This window comes from Hirundo rustica, chromosome Z (assembly GCF_015227805.2).
Source record: "Hirundo rustica isolate bHirRus1 chromosome Z, bHirRus1.pri.v3, whole genome shotgun sequence".
Taxonomy (NCBI): Eukaryota; Metazoa; Chordata; class Aves; order Passeriformes; family Hirundinidae; genus Hirundo; species Hirundo rustica.
The window spans coordinates 36,615,647-36,636,784 of NC_053488.1; the positions used below are offsets into that span (position 1 = coordinate 36,615,647).

At 41.2% G+C, this 21,138-nt stretch overlaps 1 pseudogene; it reads left to right on the plus strand.

The window, feature by feature from the left end:
• The first annotated feature begins 2,373 nt into the window (after window positions 1–2,373).
• LOC120765792 (uncharacterized) overlaps window positions 2,374–21,138 on the plus strand; it is a 141,869-nt pseudogene continuing 123,104 nt past the window's right edge.

The following is a 21,138-nucleotide window of genomic DNA, read 5'->3' on the forward strand; positions in this document are numbered from 1 at the left end:
AGCGGAGAGTTTTGCGCCCATCTCTCCGAAACCGAAAAACCTAAATCAGGGGCTCGGGGACACCTCAACCCGAACAAATCCCCCTTGCCTGCTGCCCACCCGATGACACCCAGACAAAAGCAAACTTAACAGAAAATGAACGCGGAGGTCACTCCTCTAAAACTGGGCAAAACCTAAAACCCAAACCCGGGGGGTCCGCACCGAAAAATAAAATCGCAGTGTCTAAAACCCCTGTGGACACTTCCACCCAAAAGACAACTGCCCGAAACTTAAAGTTTACAAAACGAAAAAGAACAAAAGAGCACCCCGAGGAGAGTAACCCGCAGGCGGATGAGGCTAACCACCACCCCCCTGAGCTGCGCAGCCTGAGATCCCCCCCACTCCTGGAGGATCCCTCCCAAAATTAGGGTCTCCACACCGGGAGCACCCTCTGAAAGTAAGCCCCCTCACGAAGAAGGCTTACCCCCTCCTGGGATGCGATGAAGCCTGGGGTCTCAAGATCAGCTGCCTGAAGAGGACCTGCTGGGCGCTTCAGGCTGTCCTCTTCGTCCCTTGGGAGCGTGATCTTACGAAGCCGCTCGACCAAGGGTAGCGGGGCATCCAGGGACTTTTCTTCAGGCTCTTGCAGCCTAAGTCCGTGCCGCGGGGTCCGCCTCGTGTCCTGAGGGTGAGGGCCCCGAGCTGGGCGCCAAACCGCTGTCGCGGTGCTGTTCCTCGCGCTGATGAGCGCGGCCACGGGCTAGCTCAGTCTCGTGCACCGCAGCAACGTATGAGGTCGGGGTGGCAAGCCAGGCGAGCCACCTCCTCCCTGTGGGGCCTTGGTTCCCCTCACAGCGACGGTCAGCAGATGACAAATGCAACCCACGGCAGCCAATCAAAAGGCGGACTCCTCTGGGCTAAGTTCAACCGGATTTTATTCATGGGGAGAGGCAGCACGGGGCTCAGCACTCTCTGGCCCACCGCCCAGAAGAGACCCCGAGGCCAGGCATGCGGCAGGTTTTAAGGGTGGGTGGAAACGGGGGTGGCGACAACCAGTCAGCCAGTCACCGGGATTGGGGGGGTTAACCGGGGGTGTGAACCATGGAACTGGGGACCAACCACAAAATGAGGGGAGGGGGTCTCCCGGGCCCCAGCCTATCACTTGGCACCCTTCCCAAAGTTTTCTAGAAGCCAAGGAAGGGTCTCTGAGTGTCAGGCAGGCGACCACGAGGAGGCGGGGTGGGGGGATTGACAGCAACAGGTGCAGGGAAGGGATGAATGACAGAAAACGTCTGGTTTTACAATAGACAAAACAACCGATGCAGAAGGGAAAACCAATGCAGAACACAGGGGTATACAGTGAACTAAACCATTATAAAAATAACTTTAAAATCTTACAAAAATAACTTAATAACTTAATAAAAACAATTCTCACACCACCACAGAAATAGACTGGTGGAGTTCCACCCTTCCATCTTTAAGGGAGGCCCATCAAGATTCAGAGGACTCATGTGCGTCCCCCTCCCAGGCAACAGAAGGGCACCTGGTAGATGAAGGGGAGTGGAAATGGGTCCCTGCTTGTGGAGGTAATAATAAAAACTCCTCCAGACCTCCATCCCCTAGTCAGGTGCCACTTCCAAATAGGTATGAGGCCCTGGATCTAGAGAGACAGACAGATGTTTTAGATGATTTAGAGGGAAATTATCTGCCGAGTGAGCCTCCCAATTATGATTAATCTGTAAGACAAAGCTCCATCTCTAACATCAAGAAGAAAAGAAGGGTCATCGTAGTAGGTGACTGCCTTCTGAGAGGAACAGAAGGCCCATATGTTGCCCAGACCCATCCCACAAGGATGTCTGCTGCCTCCCAGGGGCCTGGATACAAAATATCACTGAGAGACTTCCTGGGCTGATTTAGCCCTCTGATTTATTACCCAGTGCTCATACTCCAAGCTGGCAGTGATGAGATTGAAAAGAGAAATGGCAAGGCGATTAAAAGATACTTTAGGGCACTGGGTCAAGTGGTTGATATGACAGGGGCCCAGGTAGTGTTCTGCTCAGTCCCTGTTGTGGCTGAGAAAAATGATGAAAGAAGTAGGAGAACACACATCATTAACAAGTGGCTAAAGGGTTGGTGCCATCAACAAAATGCCAGATTCTTTGATCATGGAGCAACTTTTACGGCACCTGCTCTGTTGGAACCAGATGGGATACATCTCTCTGTTACGGGTAAAGGTTCTTAGCTCATGAAACCTGGCAGACCTCATTGAGAGGGCTTTAAACTAGATTTGAAGGGGGAAGGGGATGCAGCTGGGCTCTCTGGAAGCAGGCCCAAGGGTGATAAGCCTGAGTCAGGGGTGAAATCAGTAGCCCAGCTGAAGTGCATGCACACAGCATGGATTACAAACAGGAAGAGCTGGAGGCCATGGTGCAACAGCAAAGCTATGATGTAGTCACCATCACAGAAAGGTGGTGGGATGAGTTACAGCTGGAGCACTGCACTGGATGTCTACAAGCTCTTCAGAAGAGACAGGAAAGGGATAAGAGGTGGAGGGGTGGCCCTTTATATTAAGAAGGCTTTTGACACCATAGGTATTGAAACTAATGAAGATGGAGTTGAATGCCTGTGGGGAAAGCCAACAAGGCTGACATCCTGCTGGGGGTCTGTTATCGTCCACCCAACCAGGAGGAAGAGGTGGACAACTTACTCTATCAGCAGCTGGAGAATGTTTCAGGATCATCAGCCCTTGTTTTGTAGGTGACTTCAACCTGCCAGACATCTGCTGGGAACTTCATACAGCAGAAAAGAGACAGTCCAGGAAATTTTTAGAATGTATTGAGGACAACTTTTTGTTGCAGCTGGTGGGTGAGCCCACCAGGGGAAGGACAATGTTAGAGCTGTTGTTTGCAAACAGAGATGGGCTGGTGGGAGATGTGGTGGTTGGAGGTGACTTGGGGCAGAGTGATCATGAAATTACAGAGTTCTCAATATTTAGTGAAATCAGGAGGAACACCAATAAGACTCTTACATTGGATTTCCAGAGGACAGACTTTGGCTTATTTAGGAGACTTATTCAGAGAGTTCCTTGGGAAGCAGCCCTTAAAAACAAAGGCATTCAGGAAAGCTGGTTGTGCTTCAAAACAGAGATTTTGAGGACACAGGAACAGACTGTCCCTGTGTGCTGAAAGATGAGCCGATGAGGTAAACGTCCAGCCTGGATGGGCAAGGAAGTTTTGGAGCAACTTAGGAATAAAAGGAGGATGTATCATTTTTGGAAGGAGGGTCAGGTCTCCTAGGGAGTTATTTAAGGGGGCTGCTGGAGCATGTAGGAAAAAAATTAGGGAGGCCAAAGCTCAGTTTGAACTTAAAATGGCAATTTCTGTAAAGGATAATAAGAAATGTTTCTACAAATATATTAATGGTAAAAGGAAAGGTAATGCCAACCTTTGTTCTCTGTTGGATGAGGGAGGGAACATAGTGACTGCAGATGAGGAGAAGGCAGAAGTGCTTAATGCCGCCTTTGCCTCAGTTTTCAGTGGGAAGACAACTTGCCTTCAAGACGACTGTTCTCTTGGGTTGGTTGATGGTGTCAGGGAACAGAATGGTCTCCCCATTATCCAAGAGGAGGCAGTCAGAGAACTGCTGAGATGCTTGGATGCTCATAAATCTATGGGCCCAGAGGGGATCCATCCCAGGGTGATGAGGGAGCTGGCAGATGAGCTTGCAAAGTCAGTCTCCATCATTTACCATCAGTCCTGGCTCACTGGCAAGGTTCCAGATGACTGGAAGCTGGCCAATGTGACACCCATTCACAAAAAAGGTGGGACAAAGGTCCTGGTAATTATAGACCAGTTAGCCTGACCTCAGTACCTGGCAAGATAATGGAACAGTTTATACTGAGTGTCATCACACAAAATTTGCAAGATAGCCAGGGTCTCAGGCCCAGCCAGCATGGGTTTAGGAGAGTTAGGTCATGTTTGACCAACCTGGTCTCCTTTTATGACCAGGTGACCTGCCTGGTGGATGCAGGAAGGGCTGTGGATGTTGTCTATTTGGACTCAGCAAGGCTTTTGACACTGTCTCCCACAGCACACTCCTGGATAAGCTGGCAGCCCGTGGCTTGGACAGGAGCACTCTGTGCTGGGTTAGGAACTGGCTGGATGGCCGGGCCCAGAGAGTGGTGGTGAATGGTGCTGCATGCAGCTGGTGGCCAGGCACCAGTGGTGTCCCTCCGGGGTCTGTGCTGGGGCCAGTTCTGTTCAATATTTTTATTGATGATATGGATGAGGGTATTGAATCTTTGATTAGTAAATTTGTGGATAACACTAAGCTGGGAGCATGTGTCAATCTGTTGGAAGGCAGGAGGGCTCTGCAGAGAGATCTGGAATGGTTGGATGGATGGGCAGAGTCTAATAAGAGGCAGTTTAATAAGTCCAAGTGCTGAGTCCTGCACTTTGGCCACAATAACCCCCTGCAGCATTACAGGCTGGGGAAGGCGAGGCTGGGCAGTGCCCAGGAGGAAAGGGACCTGGGAGCACTGGTGCCAGCAGCTGGACATGAGCCAGCAGTGTGCCCAGGTGGCCAAGAGGGCCAATGGCATCCTGGCCTGGATCAGGAATGGTGTGGCCAGCAGGAGCAGGGAGCTCATTCTGCCCCTGTACTCGGCACTGGTGAGGCCACACCTTGAGTGCTGTGTCCAGTTCTGCGCCCCTCAGCTCAGGAAGGATGTTCAGATTCTTGAGCACATCCAGAGGAGGCAACGAGGCTGGTGAGGGGCTTGGAACACAAACCCTGTGGGGAATGGCTGAGGGAGCTGGGGTTGTTTAGGCTGGAGAAAAGGAGAGTCAGAGGTGACCTTATCACTCTCTACAACTTCCTGAAGAGTGGCTGTAGCCAGCTGGGTTTGGTCTCTTTCTCCAGGCAGCAACTGGCAGAACAAGAGAACACAGTCTCAGGCTGTGTCAAGGGACATATACGCTGGATATTAGGAAAAAGTTTTTCATGGAAAGAATGATAAAGTACTGGAATAATCTGCCCAGGGAGGTGGGGGAGTCACCATCCCTGGACATGTTTAAGAAAAAACTGGATGTGGCACTTGATGCCATGATCTAGTTGAGGTGTTAGGGTTGGGTTGGACTTGATGATCTTGAAGTTCTCTTCCAACCTAGACATTCAGTGATTCTGTGATTATGTGAAAGTCACCATCTCACACAGCAAGCTCTTTTCATGACCCATACTTCTGAGGCAGCATGAGCCCTGTTGTTGGCAGAGGCCAGAAAGAGGATGCTATTGTCATAATCAGTGCAATTGGCCAGGGAGATTGATTTTCCTCTATAAAAATGAAAAGGAAACAGATATATCAGGTGTTTGGTGATGTACTGGATTTGTCCACACAAATGGTGGTTCCTATCATCTGTGAAAGGATGTGTCCCAGGGACAAGGGTTGACTTTGTTGGAAATTATACAACTCTAAAAATTTTTTTATATAACCTTAGTGAGAGGTTTGTTCTCCTTTTCCCAGGAGCAGAGGAATTGCAGTTCCTTTTTAAAAGACTCTGTTCATCTGGTGAGTCCTATGAGCTACGGACTGGGAGTAGACACAAGATACACGGGAGATAAACATTAATAAATATAACTCCAAACATCACTCCCTGTAAAGTTCAGAGACACCTGGTCTGGGAAAAGATTGATAAGAGAACCAAAGAATGAGGACCAAATTAGCATTGAAGGTGGAGGGAAAGATGACCAATAGGAGATTGAATACTAAGAACTGTGTAACTGAAGACCAGTTTATGGAAATTTCTTTGGGTTTTGTCTGTATAGGTATGTGAAAAGTCTTGTGATGAATCATGTGTGATGGAACGATTTTTCACTGCACAACCCAGATATGTGTGGATGAAATTATTTCTATTGCACATCCTGGCCAGAATAAAGTAATGCCTTGATCCTCTAATCCTGAAAAGATGTTGAAGCGTTTCTGTCTTTCCTGTATTTTGGTGACAACTTGATTGAAGGAGGCTTAATTGGGGGGTGTCAGCTCTCTTGTTCTCTGTGCTGGATCTGGCTGAGCTAGATCTAACATTCTATATGGTAACCCCTAATGTGCTAGTTCTTTATTTCCTTTTTTGGTAAAATAGCATTGATACACCAATTGGCCTGGTATTTATTGAAAAAATACCTGAACACCTTCAAGGTCCTCTATTTTTTGCCCCTTGTTCACAAATTGAGCAGCCTTGGGAAAGTCAAGAAATTGAGAGAAGACAGCCACAACAGCTGATTGGATCTGACCAAAGCGATATCTTATACCATAATTTGTCATGTTCAACAACAAAAGTTCAAGGGAGAGGGAAGACAAGGAAGACATCTGTTCTGGTGTTTGTCTTCCCAATTAGCTGTTATGTGTGGTCAGGCTCTGCTTTCCAAGGAGTGGCTGGACACCGGAATACCCATGGCAAGTAGTAAACATACTCCTCTGTTTTGCTTGCATGTACAGCTTTTGTTTCATTAAACTGTCTTTAACTTGATCCATGAGATCACTCACCTTCTTTCTGTTGTGTCCTGATCCTACAGATGTGTAAGTGCTCAATTGTTTGCTAGAGACTACCCACCACACTTACCTTGTAAACTTGGGACAGGTAACATGCGTTTTTAGAAAAGTAAATTATAACTCCAACCACAGATCTAGTATTTCTTCAGCTCCTTTCGTATCTTGCATGGTATGTGTTTTGCACCAACAATATATTCTCAGCAATTTGAAAACCAACTTGTATTCCCTAAGAGTGGCTACAGGCAACTGACCCTGCACCACACTGCTTTGAATACCTAGCCCGAAGGCTCTGGCAAATGCACTAAGGCAAGGAATTTCAGAGATGAGATTGTTCCTTTTGTCCTTCCCTTACCCCATTGGATTTACCAGCAGCTACTGTTCACTGTTTGGCCTATATCACACACTGTTCTCCCAGTCCTGTGCATTGCCAGAGGCACAAAGGAGCAGATAGGGAAAAGGTATCAATTCTCAGTTTGAAGTGAAATGGCAGGTCAGTTCTTCTATGGGTTTAGAATAGGCAGGAATGCAAAACATGTCTTTGGTGTGCAACATCTAATATGTTTTGAAATCTGCAGTGTACCCAGTTTGAGAACAAGCTGATACTTACCCTCAGTTGCATGCTTCCCAAATATTTTCAGTCATTTTTCATGGACTATTTAGTAAATGACTGATTTTAATGCACGTTTAGCTTGCTTAATTGCGTTATTTAATACTGTGTTTTATTTTGGGTAAAATTGTTATAGATTTTTAATAGGGAATTGCATCAAACTTAGGACATATACTGCTTAATCTTCAACAGGTATGATCAATTAAATAATAAATATTATTAATTTATATTTAAATTATAATTAATTTATAATTAATAAATAAAGATGTAATTTACTGGAAATCATCTTTTATTTATTGTCCCACTGAAAATTGATACTCTTCAAGTTCATCTCCTGCCAATAATGCTTTAAGGCTTGTTGGCTTGTTTATTTAAATGCTCTAGACAACCATCTATTATAAATTTTACATGATGTCCTTTTAGATCAGCTGCCTGCATGAGCAAATTTGCAATATATGGGTGCGCACACAAACACATACATACCTGTCTGTTCAAGGCCAAATTTCTTGTAAAAGAATAATCTGAAAATCTGACTTGTAAGTGCCTTTCATTACCCTCCATCTTCCCTTTATATTTTTGCATACAGTGAACAGGACCAAGATGGTCCCTTTTCAGTGTTTAAGTATGCCCAGTTCAGGGAAGTGAGTGCTAGAGAACTGCTGAACCAGAATGAACCTGAATAGGAGTGAAGTATTTGCTTAAATGTTTTGCTACTGCACTTTAATGCAGTGCTTACATTAATGCCTGTGTTAATTCAGTATCTATTAGCTGCAATTCAACAAGATGATCAAGTAAGGGCATAATGTAACGCTGCACAGTCCCCCTACTTCATCACCAGTAGCTCCTAATCTTGAAGTTAAGCATATATTTAACTACTTTACTGAGCTGCCTCTTTAGTGAATATGTTTTATTTAAGGTTATCTAAAGTTAATAATTTTCCAAGCTAAATATTCTGCCTTTATTCCAGTTTCCTTCATAGTCTGTGTTTTTCACTGCCAATAAAATAATTAATCAAAGGGGAAAAATGTATCTTCTAATTAACAAAGACAACATAAACAGAATAGTGGCATTCCTTAGTGCAATAAGACAGCTAATTGTTTCCTCTCTCTCCAGTGTGGGAGAGACAACTGCACACGCAGGGAGGAAAGCTTTCTCCATTGCACTGAAGGGGTTGTGCACCATTTATCAAGCTGACTGCTCTGTCATATCAGTGGAAGGACCCTGGAGAGTCCTGGCCATGAGATTGAAGGTTGGTACCAATTTACTGCAACACAAATGCATTGAACAGGAAAGAGAGAGCCTCTAATCTCTTCAATTTTCTTACATTACCCTGAAGGCTAGGGAATTAAATGAAACAGTAGCTGGTGACAACTTTAGAGGATCCTGACTGCTTGACAGGAAAAGTACTAAAATAGCTCAATAGTTTTATTTTACACATTTATACACTTTATACATTTATACATATTATATGTTAATCTTACCCCTGCCTAAAGAAACAGGTTATGCCTCTTGGATATATGTTTTCTCAATAGAAGAAGAAAAGCTTAGGGAATTCAGTATCTGTCTGGTTCAAATTTGTTAGCAACATTTTATTAAAAAATGTATTAAAAATACATGAAACCAAACAGAACGTATCACAGGGTCTTGTAATTTTCTTTTGGTTCATTGACTTTAGCAAACTTGCATTGCATTTTTTATCTTTAGCAGTGCCAGTCTCTGGAAAATCATTAAACCAGGAGAATTTGTACTGTCAGCCAGGACTCATGCCCACTTCATCCAAAGTCCTTACACCAGTCTCTGCAGAAAAGACCTTGTCCAAACACTTTCGCTAAAGAATGCTTTAAACAACAAACATCCAGCCTTATTTCCTGGTGAATCATTTCTCATTTTGCATTAACTGTCACAATGCTGAATATTTATAGCTATACAAATGTCCATCTCCATCATTATATTTTGCTTGTTCTTGATACTGCTGAATGCAGTGTGGAATCCTCCTCTCTGAGACTGCAGTGTTAATTCACAAAAATATGAAAAGACGGCATTTATGTGGCATCATCATCATCTGCACAGATTTAATTCTTGTGCAAAACACATAGCACCTTCCTTTACAAAGCTACCCACGGAAATAGATGCATTTCAAATGCTGCTAGCAAGATATAAATAATAATAGTAGTACATGGTTATATATAAATGGGAATTATCTTAAGGCATTCCCATGCCTCAATTTAAATGATTGCTAAAGGCCAACACTTCCCATTTCCTAGTAGGCTGGGGGAGTGGGGAGTCACACAATAAAAGGACATACAACAATTATTATAGCATTACCATTTGCAGTCTTAGAGCTAAAGGTCAGTGTGTTTTGCTACTGTAATATTTCCAGGGATTTATAACTTGCCTGCATAATTTTTTTTCCAGGTTAATATTTTCTACATTGAGTGTTAATCTGGATATGATTTTTTTTTTCCCAAGATAAAAAAAGGAAGAAAATATTTCACTATAGGTATGAATACTGTTCCAGTCCTAGGTTGTTTTAAATCTACGCTCTCTTGTAAACATATACATTTTAGACTTTAGAACTCTGGTTTAGAAAATGAGATCTCATATAAAATAAGTCAAAGTGATTTCAAAGTTTGAAAATAAAACAAAAAGTAATAATATTGAAATTGTCATTATCAAGACTTAAAATGCCCTTAGCATTTTTGTGTCCACATATGTATGTCATGTATAGATTTTATTAGTCACAAAGTGGCACATCTTAAACAGGTAATTCGTCTTTCAACACTTGAAAAATATTTTTATCTGGACTAGAAGAAGTCATGATCTGTTATCATATGGAGAACATAACAGTTCTGCAAGCTAAGTACCATTTTCCTCCCAAGAGAGTTGCTAAGCATCTGAGCCTCAGAGAAGTAAAGTATTTGAGCATATGTTTTCCTAGAGAGCCCCCGTGCCACTGGGGTAGGGGCTGATGGTCACTGTGCGTCATTGCTCTGCATTGCTAGGGCTTCTGCTGTCACTTGGAAAGGCCAGCAGGGAAACTGCTGCTACCCCAGGCCTGTGGTCTCGCTTCACCTTTACTTCCACCCTTTGTGATGACTTCCAAAAAGTCTCCTTGCTCCCACCCGTGGCCCACCCAAGTGACCAGCCTTCCCCTTTCCACACAGACGCATGCTCATCCAAAGCGCAATTGCAGCCCCTTCAGCTGTCTTAGCACCTTCTTGGCATTCTCACTGCAAATCAGTTTGAATTGTGAAGGTTTAAAATAGTCTTCTTTGAAACCATCTTCTTGTGATACTGTTCCTTGCTAAGCTGTGTTCCTTAATTTAAAATTAATCATGCAGATTAAGTAGCCTTTATCCTCCCACTTCACAGTTTTAAGCTTACCTTTTTTGCCATGTACCCCAGCTAAAAGAGATTCATCCACACTACAGTGCTGGTCCCAAGGACCAGGAACACAAGACATTTGTTTTAGCCTTTCCCCAACTTTAATTTTTGTCCCTCCTTCTTTTTCAAGAGAAATTGACTCTTAAAGTGGTAAACCCTGTCTTTATCAGGGCATGTGGCTTTAAAGAAAGAACTGGTGTGAGGGGCTTCATGCTTTGAATCCCTCAAGGGAGATACCTATGTTTCCCACTCTGAATCTTTATGTTCCTTTTGTATGGGAGAGGTGATTTATAGACCCTTGGAGAATTGGATCTGTGAAGGTCTCATTTTCCTTGTCTCTCTTTTCCTCCATTATTGTAATTTTTTTATTTTTTTTTTTTTTTTCCCCCTACATCTTGATCTTTGCTGGCTTTGTTTATTTGGATGTTAATTTACCCAGCACAGCACCATTCTCCAGCATCTGTTATACAGGATCTAGCCAGCCTCATGCATTTCTGCATAGCTGGGCATAAACATTCAGAAAGAACTTAAACTTTTTCCTGTCACTTGAAATCATGATCTAGTTTTATTTTGTTCTTGTTTTCTCCCATCTCTGTGAATGACTCTTTTTTTTTTTTTTTTTTTTTTTTTTAATTTCTCTTATTTTGTTTCACTAAGTTATGTCATAAAGTATTTTCAAAGGGGAAAATACATCATTTCCATCCAAACAGAGTCTCATGAAAACACTAGTTTATCAAATGTTTACACTTTGCCTAGCAACTCAGAGTCTTTCCTTATACTAAAATATGCCTGAGACTTTAAGAAGTAGGTTTAAATACTACTGTTTCTAGTTTTAAATCAAAAGGAAATAGATGACAGCAGTCCATTAAATTGATTTGTAGTAAGATTGCGTCCCACTCTAGTGGAATTTTTTCAGCTCTCTCACTGTGTGAAAGCATTCCTACTTTGAACTTTCATTCAATGTGAGCCTTAAAGAAACAGTGCTTCCCTTTGTCCCACTGTAAACTGTAAAACTCTGCAGTGCAGAATTAAGATGATGAATCTAAAAATTTCTTTTCTTATATTGACTAAATTATTTCCTCTTTGTGATTGCAAAGGCATGTTAAATCCCTTGTCTAGGCATTTCTTCTCTCCTTAAAAGGTAAAAGCTCCTGTAGTGTTTTTTTTTTTTTTTTTTTTTTTTTTTTTTTCATTTCCACATCAGAAGGATTTTTATTTTGAGTGTTTTCTATTAATCATTATCCACATTGTAAGATCTAATCCTAAGAAGCTTCCAAAAATGACAGAATCTTTTAAAATGCTATCTTTTTGAGCACAAATGCTAAAAGATTCTATTTTAATGTGAGTGCAGTTCCTGATATCTGCCACTGTAATGCCTTTTCAGGTAAGAAATATCATGTATCATGACATTTGATCTACTGTCATGGTGGCATCTGTGCAGTCTAACTCAGGACGGGTGAGAGAGATGATAAAATGCTTCTTTTATTAGGAAGGATTGAGTTAAATTACATTCTACAGAAAATGAAATAATGATGTATGAAGTAATTAGCCAATCAGTTTTTACGTTTTGGGGTGTTGAATGTTCGGGTACTGCTCTTAAGAAGTGATGACAGTAAGTTCTCAGAAGGTGTAATCCTGCAGAGGCTGGGTTCCACTTTTTTTTGTTTGTTTGTTTGTTTGTTTGGTTGGTTGGTTGGTTTTTTGTTTTTGTTTTTGTTTTTGTTTTTTTCCCTGGGGCATCTTTAATTACAAGGTCAGGAGAATATGCTTCTTTCTATTTCAGGGGGATATGCTTCTTAGTGTTGCAGAGCAGTAACTGAAGGAAGGGTACTTCACAAACGTTTTAGAAAACCTAGAACTGCCTCTTTGCTAAAGAATGATGTCTTGTTACTTGTATCTTGTAGGGAAAAGAGTTTAGATGCTTCAGTCTTGGTGTGTGCTTTCACATGAACAGGTTTGGTGTGGGCTACTGTATGCTGAATGAGGTGACAGCACATGGAACTGCATCACACATCCATGAAAATTGCTTGACTCATTTAGTAGATCCTTTCTGTGCAGCCTGACATTTTCAGATTTAACACACCATCGATCTGACTAATTAGGCTGGGCTGAGGGTTGAGCTGATGGCCACAAGGGCTTTCCCATGCCTCAGTCTCTGTGCCTCACTGCACTGTGCCAGGGAAGCTGAGCAATGGGTCGTGCACCTGGTTGGAGGTCACATAAATGTGCCTGTTCCCCTTGTCATGCTGCAGCACAGAGCTGTGACACCAAACTGCCGCAGCCCTTTTATGTCACCAGCCCAGTCCCACATCCACCAGGATCTGGAAATCTCAGATGGAATAGGGGTAGTACTCCACCATGGGAAAAGGGTAGGCTCAGAGGATGGGACAGGATGTGTCATCAATGCATCCAGTTGTTACTGATACAGCTGGTGGCTGTCTCCTCTCCTTGTCCTGATCAAGCTCAAACTCCAGAGAATCCAGTGGGCAATTGTCATTCAATCAGAAGACTCAGCTTTCTGGCAACTTTTTCTAGCCTCTCACAACACTGTGAAAAACAGTCTTCAGAGACTGAGACTTGGAGCAGAAGGCAGGTAGATGCATCAGGGAAAGCACCTGAATGAGAAATGGCAGCTGCACATAACATAGGCCTGGGCAGCAAGCTGCTGGAGGGAATGCGAGAAACTGCACTGCCATCTCAATGTGTCCAGCTAATGGACCTTAATAGGTGTGATGAGTAAGCTGGCTTAAAAACACATAGAGCTCTTACCTTCAGAAATGAGATAAATATTTCTGCTGTGATTTATCTCTTTCATAACATACTGGCAACAAGAACTGCACTGGAAAGCAGGGCACTAAATAGCCACTAAATTAGTAGCCACATATGTTGTGGTTTGCAGAAGAAAATATTTTGTTTATTCAAATTAACCTATAAGTACACAATTTCACAAAATAAAAGCCAACAGCTTTGGTAGGATCAGGAGAAAAGGGGACTTTTATGCACTAAGAAACCAGCCCTATTTCTTATTCTGAGGCTTGATAATTTTAAAAAATGTGACAGCTAAAACCCACTGGCACATGCTGCAAAGAAGGATGTGATAAAATAATGCTACTCATCTTCAAGGCTGTCAGTTCAGCAATCAGTACTTCTATTCATCTCCGCAGCCTGCTAACTCAGTGCTACCATGCGATAGATAAACCCTAATCCAAGTGACAGCGTTCAAATCAGAACTGATTTGATTGTTCACATATGATACCACAAGACACCAGAAGCCTAAAGAGTTTATAAAAATGCCTGGATGTCTCTTGTGGCACTGCGCCTCAGAATATTTTGCAGTGTAGGATACACCAGCTCTTAAACCAGGGGTAATTTGTAGGTCACAAAAATGCTTTGGTGGCACAGTCTGTTCTTATCACAATCTAACTCTAGCAAGGGAAGGGAAAGCTCAGAAATAAAATGTAGTTCAGACCTTGTGAAACCCACCTGTTATAAATGAGATGGACCAAATTCGATAAATCAAAATTTGGAATTTTACTGAGAGACAAAATAACAGTCTCGGACAGCCACAATTAAAAGGACAGCGTCGAGCCCGGGATCGGCGCCGGGTGAACAACAACAACACACTCTGCCAGTCTGTTATCCCCAAGTTCACATTTTTGGTTTGCAGCAGTCTCTTTTTATACACTGGATCGCGGAGAGAGGCTCGGGATGTCGACGGTCCTTCCTCCGAGGCATCTTCATTAATCATGCAGGTTTCAGTTCTAAGAGTCTGAATGGATCAGCAGAGGAGGACAATGCCGTTAATGGTCGGGTCCAGGTGTGGTGTGGAGATGTTAATTCCAGCCGGAGACCATCTAGATACGGATCTGATACAATCATCGGGTCCTCCGGGCTATCATCCCCGCTTTCCGTTGCCTTTTGTTTCTTTTCAACGATTCCTGGCAGTGACAGTCTTCTGTCCTCCTTTCTGGTAATTCCAATCAAGCTTTCCTCGTGTCCCTCCCATGCCTTTTCAGGCTAGAGAAATTCTTGTATTTTATTAAGCCACCTTCCCTCGAGTTAACTCACAAAATACTATTTTAAACAAAACTTAACTTCCAACATGCTAGTTTATACAGAACTTATATTTATACAGTTGGTATTACATTTTATATTCTATTAACATGAATTAACTTTAGGACATATATCACACACCTATTCTGTTTTCAAGTCCCCCTTGCAGGAAGTGAAATCCTTTTCTTTCTCTGCAGAGACCAGGCTCGCTCATGAAGAGATCAAACATGAATACATTTGTTTCCATGCATAAAGCAGACTATATGGCAGAGTGGTTTTATGGCGCACGTCAGTATCTTAAAAGTCATCCTTGCCTCTCAGGATGCAACAGGTCTCCTTTCAACAATAGCTGCAACAGAGCTGCTATTGAAACCTGAGGCAGTAATTGGGATTTTGCAGGCGTTTGGTGGGAGCATTACATTTAGGTTCTGGAACATAATTCTGAACAAAGAACTGACGATACTGGTACTTTGTGGGGATTTCAAAGTTTAGTGTGCCTTTATTTTCATACTTTTCAGTAGTGTATCCTGAAGTTTTAGAGTAACACTTAGCAGAATAATTGTTCAAGTAGTTCAAGAAGACAACGGTGATGAAGTAATTGAAAGCAGAATGTGACCTGTAGCTGTTCAAGATCAAGAACAAAAACTGAATGACTTTTCAAGGAAATTGTCAAAGTGCCTGAATACAGAGTGAAATTATGGGACTTCAAGAGACAATGAGTTTTCCTCTTGTGTCTGGGTCATTTCACAAAACAAAGGGTAAAATTCTCTTTGTAGTCTTATGTTGAGGAGAACAGATGTCTCCATTTAACAAGGCACTTAAGCTTATGTCTAGTTCCAATCTTGGGGAAAATCTCCACTCCTGTGCTTTAAATACTCAGCTGAACTAGGATCATGAAGCAAAATTGCTCTGCAATCAGAATTTGCATCAATTGTATGCACATACAGATTTACACAAACACATTGTATGTATGTATGTATGTATGTATGTATCTATCTATCTATCTATCTATCTATCTATCTATCTATCTATCATCTATCATCTATCTATCTACTGTTGTTTGTTTGTTTGTTTATTAGCAAGACTGTGTGATTTTTATGTTGTTCAGAAGATATGAGTGTGAGAGAGGTTTTTCTCACACATGCTTTATATAATGTGGATTGTTGGTCTCATAGTACTACCATATAGTTTCTATTTCTTCTTTTCATAATTATTAAAATATGTAAATGTCTTTTTTTCCCCCAAGGTTTTTCCTCTAAGATTTAGTGGTACATTGAATAAAATTTTTCTAATGTCATCCTTGAGAGAAATGCAATTTGAACTTGTCTGAATATACTGTGCTTCTTTTCTTGGTGTTCTGCTTATTCTATCTTTGGTTCTGCTTTTGTTAGTTGTTGTGAGATAAATATTAATAGAGAAACAGAGAGAAGTCATATACTGAAATATTATCAAGTTGTCTTGAGAAAGGAAAAATATTGCCATGTGCAGTACACAAAAACATACAGAGAGCCTACATATGTACTTTGTGATGTAAGAGGAATTTCAGCACTTGTTACATTTCCTGATACCCTCCTGTGAGCTTTAGATATTTAAAAGCCTTTTAAATCTGATCTCATTATTTTATTATAGGTGGTGGATTTTTTTCAGTACTTTAGGCCGCTCTTATAACTATTGCTATTTTTATATTACATGTAGGTTCAAATTGGGAATTTACATTCCGCTCAAAAATGCACATCTCATTTGGCAAGATTACTTGTGTTGGTGTCACCCACCTCACTGCATCTGAGCTGCACTGGATAGCTGTGGTCTCTGTCAAGACAGAGTAGGTTGTCATAAACAGGTCACATTTCTCTTGCTTTCTCTGCATGAAAAGTTTTCTGATTATGTACAACACGTATCACACTGCCCCAGGTTTTGATGTGCTTGCTCCTTAGTCACTAATACACCAGTATTTAACTGCCGAGACTCTCCACACTTAGCAAGTGCATAATGTACTCAGTCCTGGGGACTGAAATGCAGGTGGAGTCTTCAGATCTGTGCAAAAACTGACCCTGCTTATACTGAATGGTTGCTGCTCAGTACCCACTAAGTGGTTGGTCTCACTGTACAGGTACACTTGACAAGCCAGAAATATTTGATCTTGGCCTGGCATCCTTGAGTATCTAACACCTGCTATGGTGTGTGTTTGCTTTATTGGTAGTGAAGGGATCAACAATTGCTCCCAGGGGTATGATTTTAAAGTCTATTAGAGTGAGTAAACAAAAATGAATTGCACCTCTTATTAATGGTAATTTTGATTAAAACCCCACGTTTTTGCATTTCTAGTTGAGGTTAAAAATTAGCATTAGAGTTGGTATAGTTTTTCTTTTTTGTTTGATTTGATGGTAAGAAAGCTGTAACCTTGCTGAGAGGGTAACAAATTCAGATACAGACAACCAGTACTTGACAGGTTCTATCAGAAAACCAAACAAGGGAAGAGTATGTACGCCCGCTACCAGCTGTCACAGTATTGAACAATGAATGTTTGATGAAGCTGACCTGCAAATACACACATCCCTCTGACAGTGAGCTTTAAGTACTCTCTGGCTAACAAAATTAAAAATAAGAGGCCTTTGTTGATAAGATATATCAATATAGAGGGAAATATTTATTTAGGTCTCCCTTTCTAGAAGTACATCAGTAAAATTTGAAGCAAAATTCCATTTTTGCTAAATGAGATCTGATGGAGAATTCAACTCATGGTTAAATGGCAGCTAAGGCTGATGGAGCGCTGTCCTTTTACAGCAAAGATTAACTTGGACCATGCTATTTATATCTTGAAAAATTCTATTATCCTCAAAGAAAATCACAATGAATTTTGCAAACAATACCATTAGTGATGCTCTGAAGATGTTTCTTTGTTTACTGTAATAGCTGTGTGTTTTTCTACAAGCAAAAAACAAAACAAGATTGAACAAAACCAAAAATGAAAACAACAAAAACCTAAACAAAAAACCCCCACAAATTAAAAAACCCACAAAAACCCACAAAACCCCCCTAAACCAACAAACACCTCCCAAAAATAAAATAAAATAAAATACCAAAAAAACCAACACATGACAAAGAGCAAGAAATTGTAGTTAGAACTGTCCAGCTTCAGTAAATACTTTGTGCATCCAAAGGATAGTAACCCTCAGGCTAAGCCGACTTTTATCATTAGAATGAAAATTTCCTTGTGAAGACAGCTTCCTTTAAGCAGCAGATCCTGAGTGTATTACCCTATCTCATTGCAGTCAAGTGAGTTTCATTGCTTTGCCTTCTGTTACTGTTGCTTTTGACTTCTTGGAGAAAATCCTTTGTGTCTTTGTCCGTATTGTTAGAATGCAGGTGCTAAACATATTCTTTAATCTGGAGGAGATTCTAACAGGGGACAGATTACTGGGTACAAATTACTTCTTGAACCAGTCACACTCCCGGTAAACAACGCCTAGCACTCATTGTTTTGTTTTACCTAGCTACAGCCATGATGTAAAATGTACCAACCCTTAGACAATGAAGATTAGCACAGAAAACAAAACAAAACAAAACAAAACAACAGCAAAAAAAACCCAAAAAACCCCCCAAACAAACCAACCTCCCCCCCCAAAAAAAGCCACCAAAAACAAACCCCCACAAAAAAACCCCAAACAAAAACCACAACAACAACCAAAAAAAAATGCTCAAAAGGGCACAGATGTTGGGCTGCTTCTGGGCTCCATTGTAGTTTTTGTTTTACTAGGAGCTTAGAATTTGGGCCAGTTGTTCTGGGTATTCTCTACTGCTTTATCCCTCAATGTGAGTATGAGGAAAGTTTCATTTTGTGTGGAAAAAACAGCCAAAGACTGGATTCTAAGTAGCCCCAAAATACAGGAGAAAAAGGAAAATGCTTTTGTCCCAGTTTAGGGAAAACAATATTTACCAGTCTAGGTACTTTTGCCTTTATATCCATCCTCCTTTCTGACTCTTTCTTCTGTTTGCAAAAAAAAGAAATTTAGATTCCCAGAGTTTAAATTACAAGTGACAGTAGACAAAGTTTGAAGGAGAACTTTTGTCTTTCGATAGATGAGCCTTTTTGGAAGACAGATCTGCAGTTGGTCTGTTGGGTTTTTTTGTTTTGTTTTGTTTTGGTATTTTTTCTCAAACATGTCAGTTAGTCTACATAACAGATAGGATTCTTCCTTACAGAACTTGTGCTAATAATATTCTCAGACTCTTACAGTTAGTACTAAATCAGTAAATCAGTGCTAGAGATGATAACAATCCGATTAAAAAATAAATATTCTCATAAAACATGAGATGTGTGATCCCTCAGCTTTAATGCAAAAAACCTGTATTTAAAATAAGAATAAACAAACCATAGAGAGTCACATGCTTTGTTGCACTTAGTATTGTGATTTGAGAAAATCTTCAAGATAAAATTTTTCAGAAGATCATTTGACCATTAGATATGCCCACTCAGTGCCATAGGATGTGATTCAAAGAATGCCATTCTGGCTTGGCAAAGGCAGTTGTTGAGAACTACTATCTTGGCTTCTGTTTCAAAATTTGAAGGATATTAATATGAATGACTCGCCTTGGTACTATTATCTACATGTCATTGTCTTGTGAGACCTTTCTTTTCTGCTGAGGCCAGTGTGCAAGTCAGCTGTTTGGTGCAATTCCACTGAAATCAGTGGTGATACTTTCTCCTCCTAGGATGAAATATTTAATATTTACCAGATAAGATACCTTTTTCTTTTAATTTGCCTGTTTCTCATGGAAAAGGCAAATTTTTCCCCAGTGGTAACAATGAGAAGTTACGTATATGCATGAGCATCTGGCTAGAGATAAATTCTGTAGCATGTGAGAGAGAAAAAAAAAAAAAAATTGTCCTACTTCCTGTTTCTATGCAAATATTAACAGATTTCACTGACAAGTGTCAGAGAGAAACTTGTCAAAATAGTTTTACATCAATACCTTTTTTTCTATATCATAATGAAGAGAAAATATCTTGCAATAATAATCTTCAGGAGCTTTGCTAATACAGCCTGCAGGTGGCTAGTAAGGATAAGTGAACTGGCACACTCCCTGGTCTGGCATTTGCTTCAATAGTTCAGCTTTGGAGTCTTTTCTCAATCTGAGATTACTGTCTCCCCCTTCCCACCTCTGATGTAACCTTTAAATAAATGTATGCCAGTGAGAGACCAGATATTTGAGTGAAGAACTGAGCTAATATTTTTTTTTTCTTTCTATAATAGGATGATTCCCAGGTTACCTGTTTGTTATATCCTGACCCAGAAGGTGAGAGGAACCCAGGCTTTTGTTAATACATCCCTTAGACAGATTGAGTGAAATGATTGATTGATTGATTGATTGATTGACAGATTCCTTAGATGGATTAGAGTAAAATGACACTCAATGATTGGCATTTATAAATGTATATATGTGGATTTATTTTAAAATTTACTTGGTTGCAGTTGAAAGCAGGTATGTAGCTGTTTTGGTTATTATTATCTATAGTAAAAGAGCAATACAAAAGCATGAAAATATCCCTTAAGAAATAATATAAGGAAAATAAAGAAAGGCAAAGAAAAGATTAGAGTGGAAAGGTATCACTGCTTGTGTATGGTTGATTGTTGCAGTTTAGATGTCCCTTGGCTGAAGTGATGGTCGCAGTCTTGATCCGTCAGTCCCGGGGGAAGCCCACAGAACACAGAGCTCAATGGGTTATATACATCCAGGTTCAGGTGGGAATGCCCAATCATCTTCACTGGTGGTGGGGAGCTTTACATTCTGTGATGCAACACTGCAACATGGCAGTCCTCCTGTGGAAGGCCCCAGAAATGAGTCTGGGGAAACATCAGGGGTCTTTAATGGGATATGACACATCCCCAAACATGACAGCTGCCTCTTGCATCAGTGTAGATGAGCCCATCAGAGGGAATGCCCCAAGACCTTCCCCCCCGACGTAGAAGGACTGAGTCAGTTGTGTAAAGTAGGACTTCGGCAGAAATAAAAAACATCCCACCTCGAGGGTACAAACTCTGCTGGCCCTGCCAAAGGTCCATTGTTTTGAGTAGTTAACCATTGGCATTCCAGTCTCTCACACTTTTGTAGTATGATTCCAAGTGCATGATTGTCCAGGCTGTGTTATTTTCTAAGCACATTTTGAGAACATTATTCAGTTGTATAGTCATTTTAGTAATTATATCAGGTATAATCTATTTTGGCCATGTTGTTTAAAATTCTGTCTCACTGGTGCTTTGGAGAACAGCAGACAGGTGTAAGTAGCTGCCTGCTGTGAGCTATATTTACCTGACTATTGACATAGTATTGAGATAGGGAGATAAACTGGAAGCACCGTGTTCCTGTATGAGGCAGTGCATAGTCCTGGTTGGGTGTGCAATTTTCACATTGGCTTGCTTTGCTTCAGTCTGAGATCACACATGCCATGCTTGCCTCCTCTGTGGAAAAGCAGAGGTACTCTGGTTAAGCCACAGCCATTCCCACAGTAGAGACAATACAGTTAACTTCTGTTAGAAGAGTCCTGATGCTGGTGTCTCACTGGATA